The sequence below is a fragment of the Protopterus annectens genome, chromosome 14.part0 (assembly GCF_019279795.1).
Source record: "Protopterus annectens isolate FY-2018-M chromosome 14.part0, PAN1.0, whole genome shotgun sequence".
NCBI lineage: Eukaryota > Metazoa > Chordata > Ceratodontiformes > Protopteridae > Protopterus > Protopterus annectens.
The window spans coordinates 1151860548-1151881327 of record NC_056748.1 but is presented as its reverse complement, the minus strand read 5'-3'; the positions used below and the strand labels follow the sequence as shown (position 1 = coordinate 1151881327).

At 42.3% G+C, this 20780-nt stretch overlaps 1 protein-coding gene across 2 annotated transcripts in view; it reads right to left on the bottom strand.

Annotated features, from left to right (window-relative positions):
• Window positions 1-20780, bottom strand: part of DNA2 (DNA replication helicase/nuclease 2) — a 1108563-nt gene that overhangs the window by 836432 nt on the left and 251351 nt on the right. The gene's annotated exons all lie outside the window — the stretch shown is intronic.

The following is a 20780-nucleotide window of genomic DNA, read 5'->3' as shown; positions in this document are numbered from 1 at the left end:
AAGAAGGAAAGGCGAAAGTCCCACAAGAATGGACTAACAAATGCCTTTTTTTTTTTTTTTTTTAAATATATAACCAGAAGATAGGGGAAATGAGAATAAAAGTAAAAGGAGAGAAAACAAACTGACTTGGCTGCAAAAGTCGCACTAGAAACTCTCAGCGAAGCTCAAGCAAATGGATCACGATGCTTCTTGTCAGAACGGCAAATGAGATCAGAGGTAATCTGGGGAAAAGGCATTTTGGGTAGGGGAGGAGCTCAAGCTTCAGAGCCTAAGCTTTGGAAAGCAGCTGAGTTAGATCAGAGGGATGGATTAGAGACCACATGTTGAAGAACGAATGAAAATGACACCATCAGATCAACCATTAACAAGTGAGGAAAAGTACAGTTGTGTACACTTACTATAAATGTAGATGTTCGAGTGTATTCACTATTGCAGTCATTACATTTGGGTAATCTGCTGGCAGGTTGCCCTCAGTCGGCCTGAATATCAAAGTCTTGGGTCCTGCGTCGGTTGCGGTCTCCTCTTCCATGACGTCAGGTCGTCAGGGGTATAAAACATGCAGCTGACGCTTTCTTATTCAGTTTTTCTTGCCGCAGATGTCAGGTGCGCCCCAAATGGGGAGCAGAAATAAATAAATCAATATATATATATATATATATATATATATATATATATATATATAAATAAATAAACAGCAATATACATAAATGCACTTTTAGCAATATAAACATTACCTTCATCTAAAAGCAAATGCACCACAAAGGCTTTAGAATATAGTGAAGGAAAGAGAAGTTATAGAAAAGGGGGATGGCGGGTGGGTAACCCGGACTGCAACAGTGAATACACTCGAACATCTACATTCATGGTAAGTGTACACAACTGTACTATGTTCTTCGTGTTTCACTGTTGCAGTCATTACATTTGGGTAGAATCCCAAAGCTATGGATGGGAGGATGGAACTAAATAGCATTAGAAGCAGCTATGAGGCCTTGCAGAACTGCAGTGGCAAAGCCTGCCCTGGATTTGGAGAACAGAGGCAAATGATAATGCTTTGTGAAGGTATGAACAGAGCCTCCAAGTAGCAGCTTCTAGAATGTCTCTGGTTGGAATTCCTCTGAGAAAGGCTGCTGAGGTAGAGGCAGTCCTGGTGCAATGTGTCCTGATTCCCTTGGGTACAGGTTACCATGGTGCAAGTAGCAGAAACGAATGCAGTGACTTATCCAATTATAAATAGTCTGCTTTGATATAGCCTTCCCCTCTGATCCTGAAGCAAATGCCACCAGTAGTTGCTCAGACTTTCTTAGAGATTTGGTCCTGTTTAAGTAGAATCTTAGTTATCTGTGTACGTCCAATGAGTGCAAAATCCGCTCCCCCTTGTTCTGCGGATTTGGGTAAAATGTTGGCAGGTGAATTGTTTGGTTAAGAGCCAAACTGGGTACCACCTTTGGCATAAAGGAAGGATTGGTCCTGAGGGACACCCTGTCCGGGTAAAATGTAATAAAGGGTTCCACAGTCATGAGAGCCTGCAGTTCTGAAACCCTTCTTGCTGAAGTGATTGCCAAGAGGAAAGCTGTTTTCCAAGATAAAAATTTTATATCTGCAGTAGCTGCTGGTTCAAAAGGAGGCAGGTTGAGTTTTTCCATCACAAAATTGAAGTCCCATGCAGGAGTTGGTAAACATCTGGGAGGCCTTAAATTTTTGGCCCCTCTAAGATACTGTTTTAGCAGAGGATGAGAGAAGAGGGGAGGCTCCGTGTTGTAATGAGCCGAGATGGCAGGCTCCGTGTTGTAATGAGCCGAGATGGCAGAGGCATGGATTTTTATTTAAGAAAAAGATAGGCCCTTGTTAAACATCTCAGTCAAGTATTGTAAAATCTGAGGGATATTTGGTTTTGCTGTGTTCGTTCCTTGTGCTTGGTTCCAAGCACAGAATCTGTTCCACTTATCAGCATAAGATTTTCTAGTACTAGGCCTTGACATCCATCACAGATTTACTGAGAGGTGTTCTTTGAATAATTAAATGATCAGCCATGCTGCAAGGTTCAGAGTTTGGAGCGGAGTGTGCAGAATATGATTGTTCTGCTGAGACAGTAGATGAGGTATTTGCAAGTACCAAGGAGGGAGTTGAGACATATTCCTTTGAATTGGGTACCAGTGCTGGCAAGGCCAGTCCGGAGCAATCAGGATCATTTTTGGTTTTTCCTGTCTGACCTTTAGTAAGACCTTGGAGAGAAGAGGCAGAGGGGGAAAGGCATAGACTGATAGGTTTGTCCAACCGAAGGATAGGGCGTCCACTTTCCATGCTTGTTTGTGGTAAGTCCTTGTGCAGAATTTGTCCAGTTGATAATTTTGGGGAGAAGCAAACAGATCTATGTCTGGGCTCCCCCATTTCTGTGTCACCATGCTGAAGATTTGTGGATCCATAAGATTTCTGCTTAGGTCACCTCCAGTGTATTTTGTTTTCCTGGCAGGAATTGAGCTTGAAGATGTACTTGGTAAGTCAAAGCTGTGTTCCACAATGCCATGGCTAGTCTGCAAAGGGGTTAGGAATGTGTACCCCCCTGCTTGTTTATGTACCACATAACCGTGGTGTTGTCCGTCTTTATCAGTAGTTGTCCTGGATGAAGTAAGTCCTTAAAGGCTGTCAGAGCATTCTGAACAGCTAGCATCTCTTTCTGGTTGATATGCAGATGCATTTGTTTTGGGCTCCATATGCCCTGAATGCATCTCCCCGCCAGGTGGGCCCCCCAAGCACAGTCTGATGCATCTGTAGTTAGGGTTTGGGTGGCAGGGGGTAGAGTGAATGATGGTCCCTTGTTTTGGTGACATGTCTCTGCCCACCAAAGAAACTCCTGTTGTAGGCAGGGAATGAGCAGAATCATTGTTTCCAGACTGTGACAATGTTGACTCCATAAACTTTTTAGGTACCATTGAAGTTTCCTCATATGCAGTCTTGCACATGGAATTAGTAGAATGCAGGATGTCATGAACCCCAAAGCCTGCAGAATTTGTCTTGCGGATAACTGGGTTTTTGTTGCCATCTGTTTGAAGTATGTTGTCAGTTGCCTTTGTTTGTCTGGCATAAGGTAAGCCATCTGGTTAGTTGTATTCAAGCTTACACCCAGGAATGTAATTATTTGAGAGGGTACCAGTTGGGATTTCTTTTTGTTTATTGTGTACCCTAGGCATGTTAGAAGCCTTTTTACAAACGCCAAATGTTGAAGAAGAATGTCCTTGTTCTCTGCTTGAATGAGACTGTCGTCCAGGTAAGGATAAATTTGTATGCTTCTTTGTCTGCAAAATGCAATTGCTGGTGCCAGGCACTTTGTAAAGACCCTGGGCACAGTAGATAAGCCAAAGGGCAGTGCAGAGAATTGTTAATGCAAAAAACCTGCCTTGAAGCGGAGGTATCTTCTGCACGATTCCCTTACTGGGATATGCAGGTATGCCTCTTTTAAGTCTAGAGTCACTAACCAAGCGTTCCTCCCCAGCACAGGCAGTAGCTGTTACAAAGTCAGCATTTTGGAATGTCCAGGAATGTGTTCAAAATCGATAAGTCTAGTATTGGACTCCAGGCATTGCCTTTTCTGAGTACCAGGAAAAGTCTTGAATACAAACATTGTCCTTTTTCCTATTCTGGTACTGGTTGAATAGCCCCCATATCCATGAGGGACGTAACTTGTTTCTGAGCCTCTGCCCATTGATTTTGTGGCAGATATGGCCAACCATTTGGAATTGGCACAGTATGGAAATTAAATCTGTACCCCTGGGATACTATGTTTAATACCCATTTGTCCTGGGTAATTAGGTTCATAGGTAGGTACTAGGCTATCGGCCCTGGGGCCTATACAAGCCCAGCCAAAAAGGTACCCTGGCTTTTGCCACCCAAGAAAATTATTTTCCTGTGCCACTGTCGAGCAGAGCCACAGAGGTGATCCCCGGGGTGAATTTCTGATTTCCCATCCAATCATCAAGATTTTTTCTGAAGAGTGCTAATGAGGAGCTTTGTTTGATATAGATAGGTAGTTTATTCCAGAGTATGGGAAGTCTCTGGGACAGAAATCTATCCCTCCGGCATGTTCTGTTTATTGTGGTGACAAGGTTTAGGTCCCTAGAGCGTGTAGCTCGGAGGGATTGGGATTTCTTTAAGTGGAGCATGTCCAACAGCTCGGGGTTTGACATAGCTTTGTATGTTAGGCAGAGATCACCTCTGAGTAGGCGATATGCGATGGAGTAAAGCTGGAGTTTTTTGAGACGGTTCGTGAGGGCATCTGTTTGAGGCCGGTAATCCTCTTTGTGAGGTATTTCTGCGGCCTTTCCAGTTGTTGTAGATGTCTTGTGAGGTACATACCAAAAGGGGCGTTGTACTCTATAATGGATCTAATGAGTGATGAGTAGAGGGGAACAATGACCTCTTTTTTTCTGGATGAGAAACCTTTTGTGATGAGGTGTGCCACGTAGAAGGATTTCCTGACTACTGTGGCGATGTGATCAAAGGAGAGACTACTGTCCACCTGTGTCCCAAGGTCTCTTATCACACTTTCGGTGTTAAGTATACTACCGCCTATGTTGTAGTTCATGGGTACAGAGTTTTTACCAAAGGGATGACAATGCACTTTTTGGCATTGAGCTTGAGGCCATGGCTTTGACACCAGGCATCTGTCTCAGTGAGGCCCTTTTGTAGGATGTCCACATCATTAGGAGTTTCGATTATGGCTCCTAGTTTGCAGTCATCTGTGAACTTCGTTAGCCAAAGACCTTCTGTGTTAGCCTGTACTTCAGAGAAGTAGATACCAAACAGGAGAGGACACAGGACTGAACCCTGTGGTACTCCACTTGTCACTGGTCTGAAGTCGGATTTGGAGTCTGCTACTTTCACAGTGTGGGTTCTGTCAGTGAGCCAGTTGGCAACCCATCTTTTGACATAGGGATTTATACCTAGTTTAGTGAGTTTATCTATAATTGCAGAGTGGGGCTGGTGTCAAAAGCCTTGGCAAGATCTAGATAGGCTGTGTGAACCACCTTACCCTTGTATACGGCTTTGATGACTGCTTCAAAGAAGTCCATCAGGTTTAGGAGACATGATCTGCCTTTTACAAACCCGAACTGGGTGGGATCCAGAGTTTGGAGATTACCAATGTCTTTGTTTATAAGTTCCATGATGATACGTTCCATGGCCTTGCAGACCAGGCTCGTCAGGCTAATGTGGGGGTAATTCCCGGGGTCCGTGGTGGCTCACCCCTTGTGAAGTGGGATAACCGTTGCTGTGTGCCATTCAGCAGGCACAAAGCCTGAGGTGAGGCTATGATTGAACATGGTACTTAGGTGGGGTGCCAGTTCGTTCTGTAGTTCATGTAGAAGCAGCCTGGGATGTTGTCTGGTCCCATGGATGCTGTGTTCTTGGCTTTGGAGAGTGTGGTTTTCACCTGTGCAGCCGTGATTACAGGAACGTTGCATTCTTCCGGTATAGAGATGGGCTCTTTAGGGGGTGAGAGGGGGTAAAGATAGCACTGAACCTATCTGCCAGGATGTTGGCAATATCAGTTGGGTCTGTATATTTAATGCCATTGTGCTGTAACTCAGAGCAGATCTGAGTGTTGCCATTCAGATTCTTGACATAGCTATAGAATGCTTTGTGGTCGTCTTTAGAATCAGTTTTGATTTTGTTTTCGTAACTAGCTTTGGAGGATTTTATCAGGGATCACAGCTTCTTACTGAGGCTGACCAGGGAGCTCCTCCACTCGTGGGATTTTACTCTCTTTTGCAAGAGTTTCTTCCTTCTGTTGTACAGTTTGTTTATGGCAGGGGACCACCAGATTGGCTTCCTTTTTTTGGAGGATAGCGTCTTGGTTCTATTTGGGATAGCACGATCCATGCACTCATGTAAGTGCTCATAAAGTGCAATTGTGTAGGACTCAGTAGTCGTAACTGTATTGTCCATCTGCATGGGTGTCATGAAGTTCACCACTTCTGTCTTAAGAAGCATGAAGTTGGCTTTGGAGAAATTTTTTACCATGGTTTCCTTAATGGGGGGTAGAGGTAGGATGTGGATATCTAGGGTAATTAGCTTATGGTCGGATCGGACCAATGAGGCATTGACTTCAGGTGTGGAACACTGGTCACTCATATTGGTAATGACTAGATCTAGGATATTGTTGCCCCTGGTGGGGGTGTGGATAAGTTGATCCAGGGCATTGAAGTTTATGAATTCTAGAAAACGTTGAGCGAAGGAGTTGGTACATGAGTAGTTTTCCCAGTTAATGGTGGGGTAGTTGAAATCGCCCATTATTAGGGTGTTTGGTTGAACCCTAATATTTTCCAGTACATCAAGAAAAGAGGAGTGGGAATCCTGGGGCATGGTGGGTGATCTGTAGCAAGCTACAATTTGGATTGCAGTTTTGCCCAGAGTTAGTTGCACTTGGATAACCTCGGCTGCATTATGCTGAGCAACTAGCCTGGAGGTGTGGATATCCTTAATGAATATGGATACACCTCTGCCTTTGGTGTTACGGTCCAGGTTACATGGCTGAAAAGTGTGGTATGAGTTACAGCCTGGTAGTGCAGGGGTGCTCTCTGGAGCCTTGAACCAGGTCTCAGTCACTGCACAGATCTCGATGTTCTCCATTTTAAGGAGTGCCTCGAGTGAGTGCATTTTGAGATTTAGACTTCTGGCATTGAGTAGCATCACCCTCAATTTTTGCTTGCCTGTTCCTGTTATGGTGGTGAATTTGTCATTTGAACCTTGCCTAAAAAAGGCACTATAGGGGCGGCAAGAACCTTAGCCAGTATCCGGAATCCCAGGGGTGACAGGTGCAGGCCATTTCTGGCAAAGCATCGTGGTCTGTCGACCATGTCATCCCAGGCAGACAGATACTGGATCCCTTTAGAATGGCACCAGAAGCTTAGCCAATTGTTGAAGTCAATCGTTTTGTCCTTGAAGTCAATCATTTTATCCTTGTACTGCAGCATCATTCTGGGTGATGGCAGAATGCTACTCAGGGCTAGGGTCATACCTGCCTGGACTACAAGATCGGAGAGCTCTTCCATGTCTCTTTTCATGTAGTCCAGGGAGGTACGTCTCAGGTCATTCACACCAACATGGACAATGACAGAGTCATATTCATAGTCAATTAACTGCCAATTTTGAGCATGAAGTGCTAATTTTCCCCCCTGCCAAAAGATAAGTGCTTGGTAAAGGTAGAGGGAAGTCATTGATACTGCTTACTGAAGGGTTGTACTTTGTTTCCTCCAGATTTGGAGGTGGAGGCACCCCACTGCTTTGACCTGCAAGAACTCTGTGATTGGTATCTAGAGCCTTTTGAGCACCTGGATTTGCCTGGAGAGGCTCTGTTGGACACAGGAAAGGACCGATTTTTAGTAGGCCAGTGCCTACTGAACCTGGGTGGCTGCACTTGTAAGAAATCTTTTACAGTTTGCATAGATTTAGCTTTGTCTTCCATTTTCTTTAAAACCTCTTCTGCCTTATTACCAAACAGAGTATCATGCTGTAAAGAGGCATCCAACAATTTAGCTTTAACATGATCAGCAGATTTTGCTCCTTGAGCCAGGCATGCCTTCTAATCACAGATCCAGTAACTGCGGCCCTGCAAGAGGCCTCCAAGGAATCAAAACCACATTGCAAGGTATGCTTTCCAACCTGTTCTGCTGCATGCAAAAATTCCTGTAATTCTTGATTTTCCACACAATCAGAAATCAACATAATTTTTGTTTCAATAAGCCCATAACATGCTGTTGATATTTAAGCATATGAAATTGGCAGTTTAAGGCCCTAATTGCCAAGGGTGCAGACGTATAAACCTTCTTTCCCCATCTATCCCGCGCCCTGGAATCTCTATCAGAGGGGGTAGGGTTTTTGGCTGTAGAGGCTTTTACACCTTTGGGACCCTGTGAGATGGTCTCAGGATCAGCAGCAGGATTTTTGAATAGAAATTTGTTCATAGGTTCATAGGTTGATACTAGGCTATCTGCCCTAGGGCATTTATAAGCTTAGCCAGAGTGTGTTTGGCTTTCGCCATCCTTTTAGATTAGTTGACTGTGCCTCTGTATAGTAGGTCACAGAAGATGGCCCTTTTGAGGTTAGTTTACTGTGCCTCTGTCAAGAGATCCCAGGGGTAAACCTACGATCTCCCATCCATTCGTCAAGATTTCTCTTGAAGAGGGTCATTGAGTAACTCTGCCTAACATGGATTGGGATTTTGTTCCAGAGTGAGGGGAGCCTCTGGGATCTGAATATGTTCCTCCAGCATGTCCTATTTATTTCTGTGCTGAGGTTTAAGTCCCTGGAGCATGTAGCTCTAAGGGATTTGGATTTCCTGAGGTGGAGCATGTCCATTAATTATGGGTTGGATATGGCTTTATACGTCAGGCACAGATTGCCTCTGAGTAGGTGGTAAGCAACTGAGTAGAGCTGGAGTTTCTTTAGCCTAACTGCGTAGGGCATCTGTTTGAGTCCCTTGATCCTCTTGGTGAGGTACTTTTGGGGTCTTTCCAGTTGCTGCAGGTGTCAGGTAAGGTACATACCAAATGGGGCATTGTATTCAATTATGGGCCTGATGAGTGATGAGTAGAGGGGCACAATGACCTCTCTTGATCTAGATGTGAACCCTTTCGTGATAAGGTGGGCTATATAGAAGGTCTTTCTAACCACTTTGGCAACGTGATTGTCAAAGGAGAGATTGCTATCTACTTGGGTCCCCAAATCCCTAATTACTTCTTCCAGATTAATGGATTACCACCTATGTGGTAATTTGTGGGCACTTTGTTTTTCCCAAAGGGGATGACTATGCATTTTTTGGCATTTAGCTTTAGGCCATGGCTCTGGCACCAGTTATCCGTCTCTGTGAGACCCTTTTGGAGGATGCTTGTGTCAGTCGGTGAGTCAATTATGGCACCCAGTTTGCAGTCATCTGCGAACTTGGTCAGCCATAATCCTCCCATGTTAGCCTGTACCTCAGAGAAATATATACCGAACAAGAGAGGTCCCAGGACTGAGCCTTGTGGTACGCCACTTGTAACTGGTTTAGAGTCTGACATGGCACCTGCAATTCTGACCATGTGGGTTCTATCCCTGAGCCAGTTTGCAACCCATCTTGTGACATAGGGGTTGATATTTAAGCTGGTGAGCATATTTATGATGCCCGAGTGGGGTATTGTGTCGAAGGCTTTTGCGAGGTCCAGGTAGGCTGTGTGGACTACCTTCCCTTCATCTATGGCCTTGGCGACTGTTTCAAATAAGTCGACCAGGTTCAAGAGGCAAGATCTGCCCTTAAAGCCGAACTGGGTAGGATCCAGTGTTTGGTGGTTCCCAATGTCTTTGTTTATGAGTTTCATGATGATATGCTCCATAGCTTTGCAGACCAGGCTAGTCAGGCTTATAGGGCGATAATTTCCGGGGTCTGTTGTGGCACCACCTTTGTGGAGTGGGACCACTGTTGCTGTACGCCATTCCTTGGGTACATGTCCTGTAGTAAAGGCTGAGATCGAACAGTGACTTTATGTGAGGGTTCAGTTCTTCGGAGTTCATGTAAGATGCAGCCCGGGACACCGTCCGGTCCCATTGATGCTGTGTTTTTTGCTTTGGAGAGGGCAGCTCTCACCTGTGCATCTGTGATGTCAGGGAGGCTACACTCTGTTGGGATAGACATTTGCTCTAGTCAGGAACCCTGTAATATCTGTCTGGCTTACTAGGAGCCAGAGGTAGGGAAATCAGGAGCCATGCTTGATTCCGAAAACACATCATCAACAATGTCTAATACAGGAGGTATATAGCCAAAGGCCTATGCTGAGAAAGAAGGAAATCCCTAAGCCTCTTTTTTGATTCAGAGAAATCCTGACTCTCCCAATGAAAATGTTCCCTTAAAGTATGCAAGGTTTCTCAAAAAGAATAATCCTCAGTAGGAGATGCAGAAGGGATGGATTCTTCTGCATCTGAATCCTCATAGGGTGGAATAGAAAATTCCTGATCAGAAGAAATGGAAACCTGATCTGAAGATTCATAATCAGTGTCTTGCCTAGGCCTCTTAGCAGGGGGGGTTGAGAACCCCTGATCAAGGTAATTAAGTCCTCAGCCATTTTGATCATCTGTTTTTGGCATAGGGGCCTGAGCACGTAGCTCATGCGTCAGTTTTTTAGACTTGGAAGATGTTTTTGATCTTGTTTTTGAAGCTGGCATTGGTTTTATAGAAAAATGCTGAGGCCCGAAAACACCCTCAGAAGCCGGTGCCTGCTCAGCGGCTCCGGACCCATCCAAGGGAGAGACAGACGCAGGTTCAATACTCTGAAAATCTTGAGGCATACCGGACTCCGCATGGTTCTCGGTAGAGGCCTGCGACTCAAAAGTAGCGGGTATCAGGGGCTGGGAAAGTGCCTCACTGAGTACCGGCGACTGGCTTAGGAGAAGCTTCGTCGTCGGTTTTGGACCTCGAAGGTCTGTCTCGGTCTTTTTCTTTGCGTTTTTTGTGAACTCCGGTAGTCGGATTGCTAACCAACGACATTTCAGGGTAATTAAATCTGGATCCAAAATATTTTGAAGCAAAAATATACCGACACTTAATAGATCGTTGGTTAAATCTAGCACAAAACAGACAGCAAGGTACGTTATGATCTGGGCCTAGGCAAGGAATACAGTACAAATGAAAATCCTTATGAGGTATTTGCTTCTCACAAGTAATGCAATTATTAACTTTTACTGACATCGGTAGGGAGCAAGAAAAAGTTTCCCCAACGGGGTACTTAGCTTTAGTTGAAGACTTTGGTTCTGAAACTCGAATGCGAAAATTTCAGGAGTCGGCCGACCAACACTTGCGAACTGCTTCTGCTTCGGGCACCGCGCGGCAAGAAAGACTGAATAAAATGGCCTCGGCTGCATGTTTTATACCCCTGACGACCTGATGTCATGGAAGAGGAGACAGCAACCGGCACAGGACCCAAGACTTTGATATTCAGGCCGACTGAGGGCAACCTGCCAGCAGATTACCCAAATGTAATAACTGCAACAGTGAAACATGAAGAACATCCGGGAAGACGGACATTTATTTATTTATTTATTTATTTATTTAAATTTGTTGACCGGGAGTGTCCGACTGGACGTGGTTCCATTTTCAGCGGAGGCCCGGGGAGAAAAGCTCCACAGTAAAATAAACAGACAGTAGTTACATTGGATTACATAGTGATTAATAATTTAACACAGAAATTACTTACAACATATTTACAGATGAAGAACATAGTACATCAGTAGACAACTAGAATCTTTATCTGTGAAGTACATAACAGGCATTAACAAATGTAACAATGAGAAGTTCCTGCTGTATAATAAGTACTGGCTTATGAGCATCTGAGCTTGCTATCATCAAGGTAGTTAGTGGAGGTGAAAGAAAGGTAGTAGTTGGATGGGGTGGATGATATTAGAGTGGGAGTTGCAAGGGCATAGCCAGCATGTTTTAGGTGTGCTTTTAATAAAGTTTTGAAGTTGGTGCATGATGGTACGGAGGTAATTGTGGGTGGGAGTGAGTTCCATAATTTGGCTATGGCGCAAGAGACTAGTGCTTCACCAGCAGAGTTATTGGCTTTAGTGATCCGCAAGTGATTTTTGTTGCTGGATCTTAGTGGTCTGGTGGTGCGATAGGGTTGGAGTAGATTCTGGAGGGATGGGACATTTAGTGGATGGTTTACTAGTTTGTGGGCGAGTGAGAGTTGATACCACTGAAGGAGGTGAGGGAGTTCAAGCCAGCCCAGTTCAGCAAGTGAGAGACAGTGGTGACTATGGTAGGATGCCCCTGTGGCGAATTTTGCGATTTTGTTGTAGCAGGTCTCTAGCTTGTTTAGATCACATTGCCTTAGGTTGGTATATACTGGAGAGGCATAAAGTAGGGTGGAGATAAGGTGGGAATTTGCTACTGAAATCTTTGCTGCTTTGGTGAGAAATTGTTTATTTCTGTATAATGCTCCTAGTTTTTTGTGGACTTTTTTTATGGTCATGGATATGTGAATATCAAATTTTAGTTTATTGTCTATTTCCACTCCTAGCAATTTGGTGTGTTCAGTTGGGTATATAGTGGTGTTGTCTTTTGCTGTGATGTTAAAGTGAGAGTTGTTTTGAGTATGCTTGGTGGGTTGGAAGATGAGTAGTTTAGTTCTGTTTGGGTTGAGTATTAATTGGGCATCGGATAATCATGTTTCAACAGAGGAAAAGGCTTCCTGTGTGACTTTTTGCAGTTTGGGTAGGGACTGGGCTGAGCAGATGATGGTAGAGTCATCTGCGTATTGGATGAGTGTGCCATGTTTGGTGGCAGAGGCTAGATTATTGGTGTAAACAGAGAAGAGTAGGGGTCCAAGGATGGACATGGATGAGACTATGGAATGGAAAAAGTGCAGCAGCACATGAAGGTAGTAATCAGACTCTGGAGTCATCATGTGAAATAACTCTAACCCCCCGATTAGAACACAGTCAGGGTTTGACGAGTGGTACAATACCATGGCGATTTACAGCAGTGAGTGGCACAGGCAGGAAATACTTAGTAGACTTAAGTTGCCAGACTGTTGATTTTGAGCAAAAGGTTTGATTTAGAGGACAAGGCAATTAAGTGCAACTTAAGACAGTGAAGTGATGGAAAGAGAGAGACAGACACACAGACATTCTTCAACTTGTGAAAAAATAAAATGGCACAGTGGACTACATTCTCCAGAAACTAATATGGTTGTTGTAATCATTGGAAGATAAAACATATGGAAATCCATAAGTGATTTTAGTACAGTCTGAGACTTGGTATGACAGGAAGCAAGTTTTTTTGTAGTTGTGGTGCTGGCTAAGTGAATTTCAGGATAAATTAGGCTCAGAATGCTGGATTACATTTTCTAGGGTGTTACTTTACAGTAAAAGGCAATGTGGTAAATTAGCCTTCACAAAGGTCTTCAGAGCAGCTTAAGATGCTGATTGACTACAAGCTCTACCTCCAATGTTGGACTATGTGACTAAACTATCTTTATCAGAGGATTCTAAGAATAATGAATGTCTAGAAACTACCAAAGGGGGAAAAGTAATTGGAGCAAGACCATAATCAAAGCGATAATGATACTGTGATTACTTCTTTGGGGGGAGAAGCAAGTTGACAAGCGAAAATTAAACAGGTCAGACAGAATGGTGGTCTGTTAGTACTTCTGAGGTTCTCCCAGCATTGGTGGCTGTAAGTGAAAATGTCTACTAACTGTTTTAATTGTTAAAGGGTACCAACTGAAAAGCAGCATACTTTGTCTTAATGATTCTACTTACAGACATGGCACTTTGAGTAAACAAGGAGTACTTTGGTGAAATGTTACCAGCAATTTAATGTCACAGACCATCACTGCAGTACATGAAGCACAATTACCAAGCTGAATTCGGGAAAAAAAAAAAAAAACTTGACAGCATCTCAGCATCTCTGTAAAATAAGAAAGAGTTTAAAGTTTTAAGCACCTTTTAGTACCAACATTCTCTCGTCTTACACTACAGCATAAACAGCGACCACCACTGAACAAAGGTGGAAAGCTCACACACCTCAACCTTGCCACGTGTGTGTGTTGTAATCTGCAGTGTATTACAGCTTTTAAAGCTGTTACATGATTAAAGATGTACTTTACTTCTTGTCACCACCTGTGAGACAACAGTAAGTATGTTACAGCTTTCAAAGCCATAAAACACTTGGGCCTCCTACAGGTGTGTATTAGGCTACTTCCCCCCCCCCCCTCTCTCTCCCCCTTCTGTAACTGGCAGTAAATGGTGCTTTAGCACATGCAGCAGACAGAGCTTCATGTACTACAAAGGATTATGATCAGGTCTCTGAACATGATCAGTTATATTCTTGAAATTAGTGCCAGGATTTACCTCTCAAGTCCTGTTTCACTATGATCTTGAGGAGAATTTCCTGACATATTTCTCGGGCATAACAACTTTTTTGCGATCAAAGATCCAAATACAATTTTCTACATATTCAATGAAAGGGAAACTTCAGATGCAGGGTTTACAGAAGCTCCGAAGTGTGATATTATACGCAGCAGATGCTACTGTTCACTTCATCTTGAATGATGGCTGAAGTATAGCATCAAATATGACATATCTCAGAAGATAAATATTCAATTAAAATAATTATTCTTTTATGTATGATCACACAGATGTCATCAAAATGTTTTTAACAGTAAATGGGTCACTATAGAAGTTATGTGATAAAAAGGGTGTATATCAAAGATATGCATAATGATTTAGAAGGGAAAGGTGTTTGTTCAAGGTCATATTAATGAACAAAGTGATCAGTTCATTTCAAAGCTGCAGTTGCATAAACATGATTGCCAGTACTGTTATAAAATAATTAAGTGTGTCCCAATATATTGGATTATTGTAATGGCAGGAGAGAGGAATGTGTTTAGGAAGCCCTAAACGTCAATACTGCACTCTAGCTTGTGATAGCTACAATGTCTGCTGCATTTAGTCTGAGCAAAGATTTGAGTCTCAATAGCTGCACAAATTTATTTTTGAACTGATCACTTAGTGTTTAACAGAAAATATTATGCTGCCAAAACATATATAAATAACAGTTGAACAAATGAGCTAACATACAAGAGGTTAAGATAACTGACTCGGAGAGGCCAGGTGTCAGACTTGTGGGCATGCTTAGAAATCTAATCATTAACAATGCTACGTCAACTAGAAAGGAACGAATAATTAGTATGTATTTTGATATAAAAGTTATTTTAATACAAAAATATCATATGGGAATTATTTGCACTGTCCTAACCATTTTTTTTTGATAATATGGCAAGAGCAAGAGTAGATGCAGACATTTCTAAACAGCATAGCTAACAGATAAGAAGGTATTCGGGTAAAGCTAATCATGATGCCATTGTTATTTACATGCTGCTGCTAAGTGGTGTTAAAATAATAAAAGTACTGTGTTGTCTCCATTGCTGCAGATGACTTAACTACTGTAGGACATTACTGCCTGTACTATGCACTCTTCACGTTTAAGGTTTTGTCTGTCAGTTTGTGCAAAGGATTAAGACTACAAAGAATTAAATAACTGCTTCCTGTACTACAGGGTTCAATTCCTTCAGCCTCCATTTACCTATTGTACAACTACGTAAATTACTTAGACAGTGCCACTGAGCTGAATCTCAAAAAGGTCTTTGTGGATCAGGGCTCTACTCCAGGTTAACAAATTCAACATTTCAGGAAGCACCTTTTTTCTTTGTTTGATATACTTTGTTACTGAGTGAAATAATTTATGAGCAGAAGTTTTTGTTGGCTTGGATGGAATACTGAGCACAGACTAGAGACTATAAATAACCTGAATGTCAGCACTTTGGGTACACTCTGGGCTAGCTATAGTCTAGTACAGGGGCTTCTGAATTTGAATGAAAGGGAGAATTAATACTTTGTGCTGCTTTGCTACTGGAGTAGCTTAACAGATATATAACAGCTGGTGTTTTGTTTAATACAGAATATCTTTTTAACTACAGACAGCTGGGCCTATAGGTGCCGCTTACTCCTTTTTATTTTTCTCACGGAGAAACATCCCAAGCTAATTTTAGGAGGTATTTTGTCATTTTCTAACCCTATATATGATTTATGGTCCTCTCTCTTGCCCCCCCCTTTTTTTTTTAGTATAATGCGAAGGACTAGAAGTGCACAGGATAAATCATCATGGCTTAGAAAACTTGTTGTGATGCAGGAGATTAGTGACCTGTGTCAGTAGGTAATTGCGACCTGTGTCAGTAGGTAATTGCGATTACAGTATTAGTTAGGAGCACTAACGGAAAAGCATAGATGGAGTATCATGTAAAATGAGGAGGCATTCAAACTAGGTATTCGAGACAGAAATGTTAGAACCATCTGTTCACTTACAATATGACGGCCACACTGTAGAAGAGACGGGATCCTGTCCGAAGGAAGGAAGGCTCAACAAGACAAGAGTATCCATAATGCATCTGCTGAAAGTGATAGTTGGTGTGGGTGCCAGCTGAGACTTCATAATATTCTTTGCGATGTCCAGGGATCTGAACAGGGATACAAGGTAACTCTTGGCTACTAAGAGATCCTACACAGATGCAAGATGCCAGAAGTCAGTTGTCCAAGTAAAGGAAGACCTTGATTCCCCCTTAAGATGACCTGCTACAACCGCCACATATTTTGTGAACACCATGGAGGTAAAGAAGAAATTATATGGAAAAGTCTGAAACTTTTAATGACTGCAACTATTTGACACAGCAAGAACTGCAGAGAGCGCCTGCTGTCTTTATGTGTAGCTCAGCATCCCGGAAGTCAGAAGATTGCAACCAGCCTCCTTCTCTGTGGGCAGGGAAGAATGAATCAGACCACAACTCTGTGGTTTAAGCTAGGACAGGCCTAAGGTCTTTTGTTGTGAACTAAAAAGAACCTGGACTATAAGCTCAGTCCTTGCTGATATGGGAGGACCACACATATGGATCTTTTTTGATGTGGTGAGGTTCCAAGAACGGTTAGAGATTGCAGACTCAACATCAGCGAGAGACAGAAAGGGAACAAAACTTCTGGATATTAATGACCTTACCAACTTGTTCCCTTTGTTATGGGCAATGACAAGGATAAACAGAGGAACCAGTCAGCCCAAGACAGGGGCAGTGGAGCAAGTAATCAGGTAATTAACTCAAATCCTCTCAAAGAAGGACCTCAGTAATCCTGATTTTGTATATGGTTGTCCTCCTTCAGACTGACTGCCATTCTGGACAGGACAATGAGGAAGATGGCTTGGCATCCTCAGCAAAATTAAGAAGGAGCTAGACAGAGCATCAGAGTATAATGTCACTGGCTTCCACCTTAAAGTCTAATCCATGACATTACATACTAATCGTGTGGGTATGTTGGACAAAGAAGAATGGGTAGACATCTGACAGACTAGATTTTTAAGGCCTTCCTCTCTCAATCCTTCCATAATCCAGTATAATTCTTGAACTAAGTCCTCCCTGCTACATGACAATATAACATACGCAATTGTTCCATTCAGTCTAAAGGATACAACTCGGTTAGGTGGTGGAACGACATGGCTCAGAGGATTGGGAGCATTCATCAATGTAGCAATAGCTACTATGGAGTCAGTTTTGTGGCTGTAGACCATGTTCTGACCAATCCTTTGTTGACAGCCAAAGGAACTTATCAAGTCTCTTAGGAACCATGTCCACCAAACCTGGATACTTTCATGACAGTTCTACCACCAGCTTAACCATCTTATCAGGTGCACAGACAACCTAAGATGTTGTAAGGGAGAGGGAAATTAGGGTTCATCCTGCCTTGGCCATGGCAATCTCAACAAATTTCAGAAACTCAGTCAAGATAGTAAGGGATTCCACCTCTACACCCTCACTGATATTGGAAGTGGGAGAGACTACTGGTGAGTCTATATGCTTCATCTTGCATTTGCACATTCTTGTCTGCCTTGAGAGGTGGAAAGGATTTATTTTACAACTGAACTGGTCCAAGGGCCCTTTTCAGGCACAGTCTGAAGTGGTGGAAGTTGCACAGCCAGATGCTAAACTGAAATCCATGCAGAGGGCCACCACTCAGCATGCCCAGTAGTGGGAGAGGGCAACTACCCATGAAAAAAGACAACTGATGTTCCACTGCACAAACACTTGTTGTCCGAGCCAAAGTGGAAGCAAGCAGTGAAGCCTGCATACCTGACTTTAAATTCACTACAGATTCATACTTTTACATTACCCATTTAATATTTTAACTACAACGATCTTTGGACATTTTTATAAACTCTTGATATTTGTTTCTTAATTATTTTCTCTGTCGCCTAGGCTCAATCCCCTATATAGAGACATTTTAAAGGTTTTAACGACAAGATGATCAGTACCAGAGGACACTTTTGCTGGATCCCAAAAGTGCATTAATTTTCACTACCAGTCAGTATTTTATTTTTTTGAAAGTTCTTATGCCAAATTCACACATACAATGGCATATCCCATGATCTAAAATATCAACCATATAAACATGCCCCCTCCCACGCATCTCTTTGAAATCAAAAATGAATGATGATAGTATGGGGTGCCCAGTCATAACAAATCAGGTAAGTATATGCTGGTGAATAAACGGGAATGCAACAGCAAAGCTGTCGAGACAGACCACAGACACACACAAGAAAAGTGGGAGGGGACTCCAGACCCATCAAGGACAGTCTTCTTGTGTATCATCAATGCAGTGAGAATGCATCTGTTAAAGCTAAAATCAAGGATCCTACTTGACAGCACCCCTGAGATTGGAACTGAATCCTCAGCAGTAAACTGCCATGGTAGAAGAGGCCAAAGGAATAAGAGCTCAGGAGACTATGCAAGGAATAGTCCAGCAAGAGGAGATGAAAATCCTACTCTTGGGACACTAATGTGTGGAGAAAAGAAGCACTGAAGACAAAAGGAGGTGGCACCAGAGTCTGCAATTAGGCATTTTAAAGCAAACAATAGTGGCAGCTAATGCCACAGAGGAGAAACTGTGACTCACCAGCACACACACAGTTACCCAATAGCAAACAAAACACAACTTGTCAACCACTAAAGTGTCAATATGGCAAATGCACATCCCTCCTTCATGGGAAACAGAATGATAGACTACCAATTCATCTAGCTAACCACATCAAGCAGTATACAAGTTGGTGGCACAGCTCCTGGAGTGTAGTTCCCTACCTCTACCCCAGTTTTTACCCCAAGAAGAAATGGGGGAGAAAAACTGGTTCAGGGACAAAAAACACATTCAACATCTAAGAGGTGGAAATGAAGTAAAGGAAACTGGGAAAGGGAAATATGTCCTCACATCTGAAGACTTTGCCTCTCAGCAGATGTAGAGCTACTAGGAAAGGATTTTATCCCAGGGATGAATTCCTTCATAGGATCAGTACCCTCAGTGGTAGCCAGTCAAGCCTACTGAGCATGAAGCATGAAGTCCAAACTAGAGAAGGGAAGGTGTTCTTCAAGAAGCCATACTACCAAAAGAGCTGACTTCCACTGGAATAACTAGTGGAAAACTGCCTAGAATCATTGCAAAAAAACAAAGCAAGACCTAGATATACAAGCAGCCAAAATATCAGATACCTGCAGATAACTGGCTGCAATTGCAAGGGGAGGGCTGCTTGACCAAACTAGAGTTACAAGTGGAAACAGTTACCAAGTGGAAAACTTTCCAGCAGCTGTAGAAATAGCCCCCTCCTCAGCAGCAGATAAGGTAAGAGGAAAACAAAAGCCCTAGATGGGCCAGGCTCTGAGGTAAAAGTCCTTATATTTCACATAAGGGGGGACAAACATGGCCAAGAAGACTGTGAGAATCAATACACACCCTGCTTAGCCAACAAAAAGGAACTAAGGTGTTGTTTTTAATCTTGGTTCCCAAACTCATGAGGAGGTGTGGAATAGATAAGAATTTATGTATATACATACACATACACCTATCTCTCACTATGTACAAAGTATATAGCAATATATTGAATTTAAAAGGGGTTTGCTTCATGAAGAGATCTCAAAAGATGCTTGTCAGGAACCTAACTTGTTGCAAATGTGGGGAGGGTCACACTGCTAATTTTTCTTCTGAAGAGAATGCTAGTAGTTAATATGTGAAAACTCAAATGCATGCTAGAAATAATGATGTTCCCATGAACTGTAAAAAGGCTGCTACTGGACTAATTGAGCCAGTACTATGCCACTGTGTTACAACCACAATGAAGTGTAGTGTATTTCTAGAAGGTAAAATGGGTTCAAGCCTCATTATTCTCTGGATCGACTACTTTTTTCAAGGGTCTCCTGGTGTGAAAGCAAGATTAGTAAAAAAGAGGTAAATATGCATTCATGGTGATAAAAGAATATCCTCACAAACACAGAAATTCAGACAGCTCTGAGAAAATGTTTACATCTATAAACCCTGGTTTGACTAACAATATATTAGGAAAATAATTTCCCCATATTACGGTATTGAGATGTATGAGAGGAAGAATGGATTCATACAGACAGTGTGGCAAGCTCATAAACTAAGAAAAAGTTAAAACAGCAGTTTGATATAAGCTGGGAAGGGTAAGAGAAGATGTGAAGCACCCATGCAGATTAACCCAAAATAAAAGCTATGAAACGGCCATTGCAAAGTAGCTACAAAGAGACTAGAAACTGGTTACGCTTAGACAGTAAAACGAATTGTCAGCACAAGGACTGAAGTTGAATGGACATGAAATTCTAAAGTAAAAAATGAATGCAAAATTAAAATTTACACACACACTTACAAGATATGTTGGCACATAAAATGAGAAAAAAATTGAAGTGTATCTAGGTAGGAAAAATGTAGAGTTCTGACCCCATTTCTACAAGTTTTAAGCAGAGAACTCTAAGGCAGACTCCAAACAATAAATATTTTAAGAAAAAAAGGTAAAAAAGATTTTGCTCCGAACTGCCTTTTATAGAGGGATGGCAATACACAGAAGGAAAAACAACAGAAGGCTCTATTCAGTTTGCACAGATAGCACAGACAGTAAAGTTAAATTTGATCCTTCTCTGTAATGAGAATTTACAAAGTAAGATGCAAAACCTGCAGTGCCAGTACACTGAGGAGAAACCTACATGTTTTACCTCAAGACAAGTCACCAAAGAAAGTAACCATAAGTTAATGCACTTACAAATTTATGAAAAAGAAAAAATCAATGATACTAAATGCACAAAGAAAGAATATAACAAAGATAAACAAGATATTCTCATTAATTATTACAGGTATTTTTGAGTTAAAAA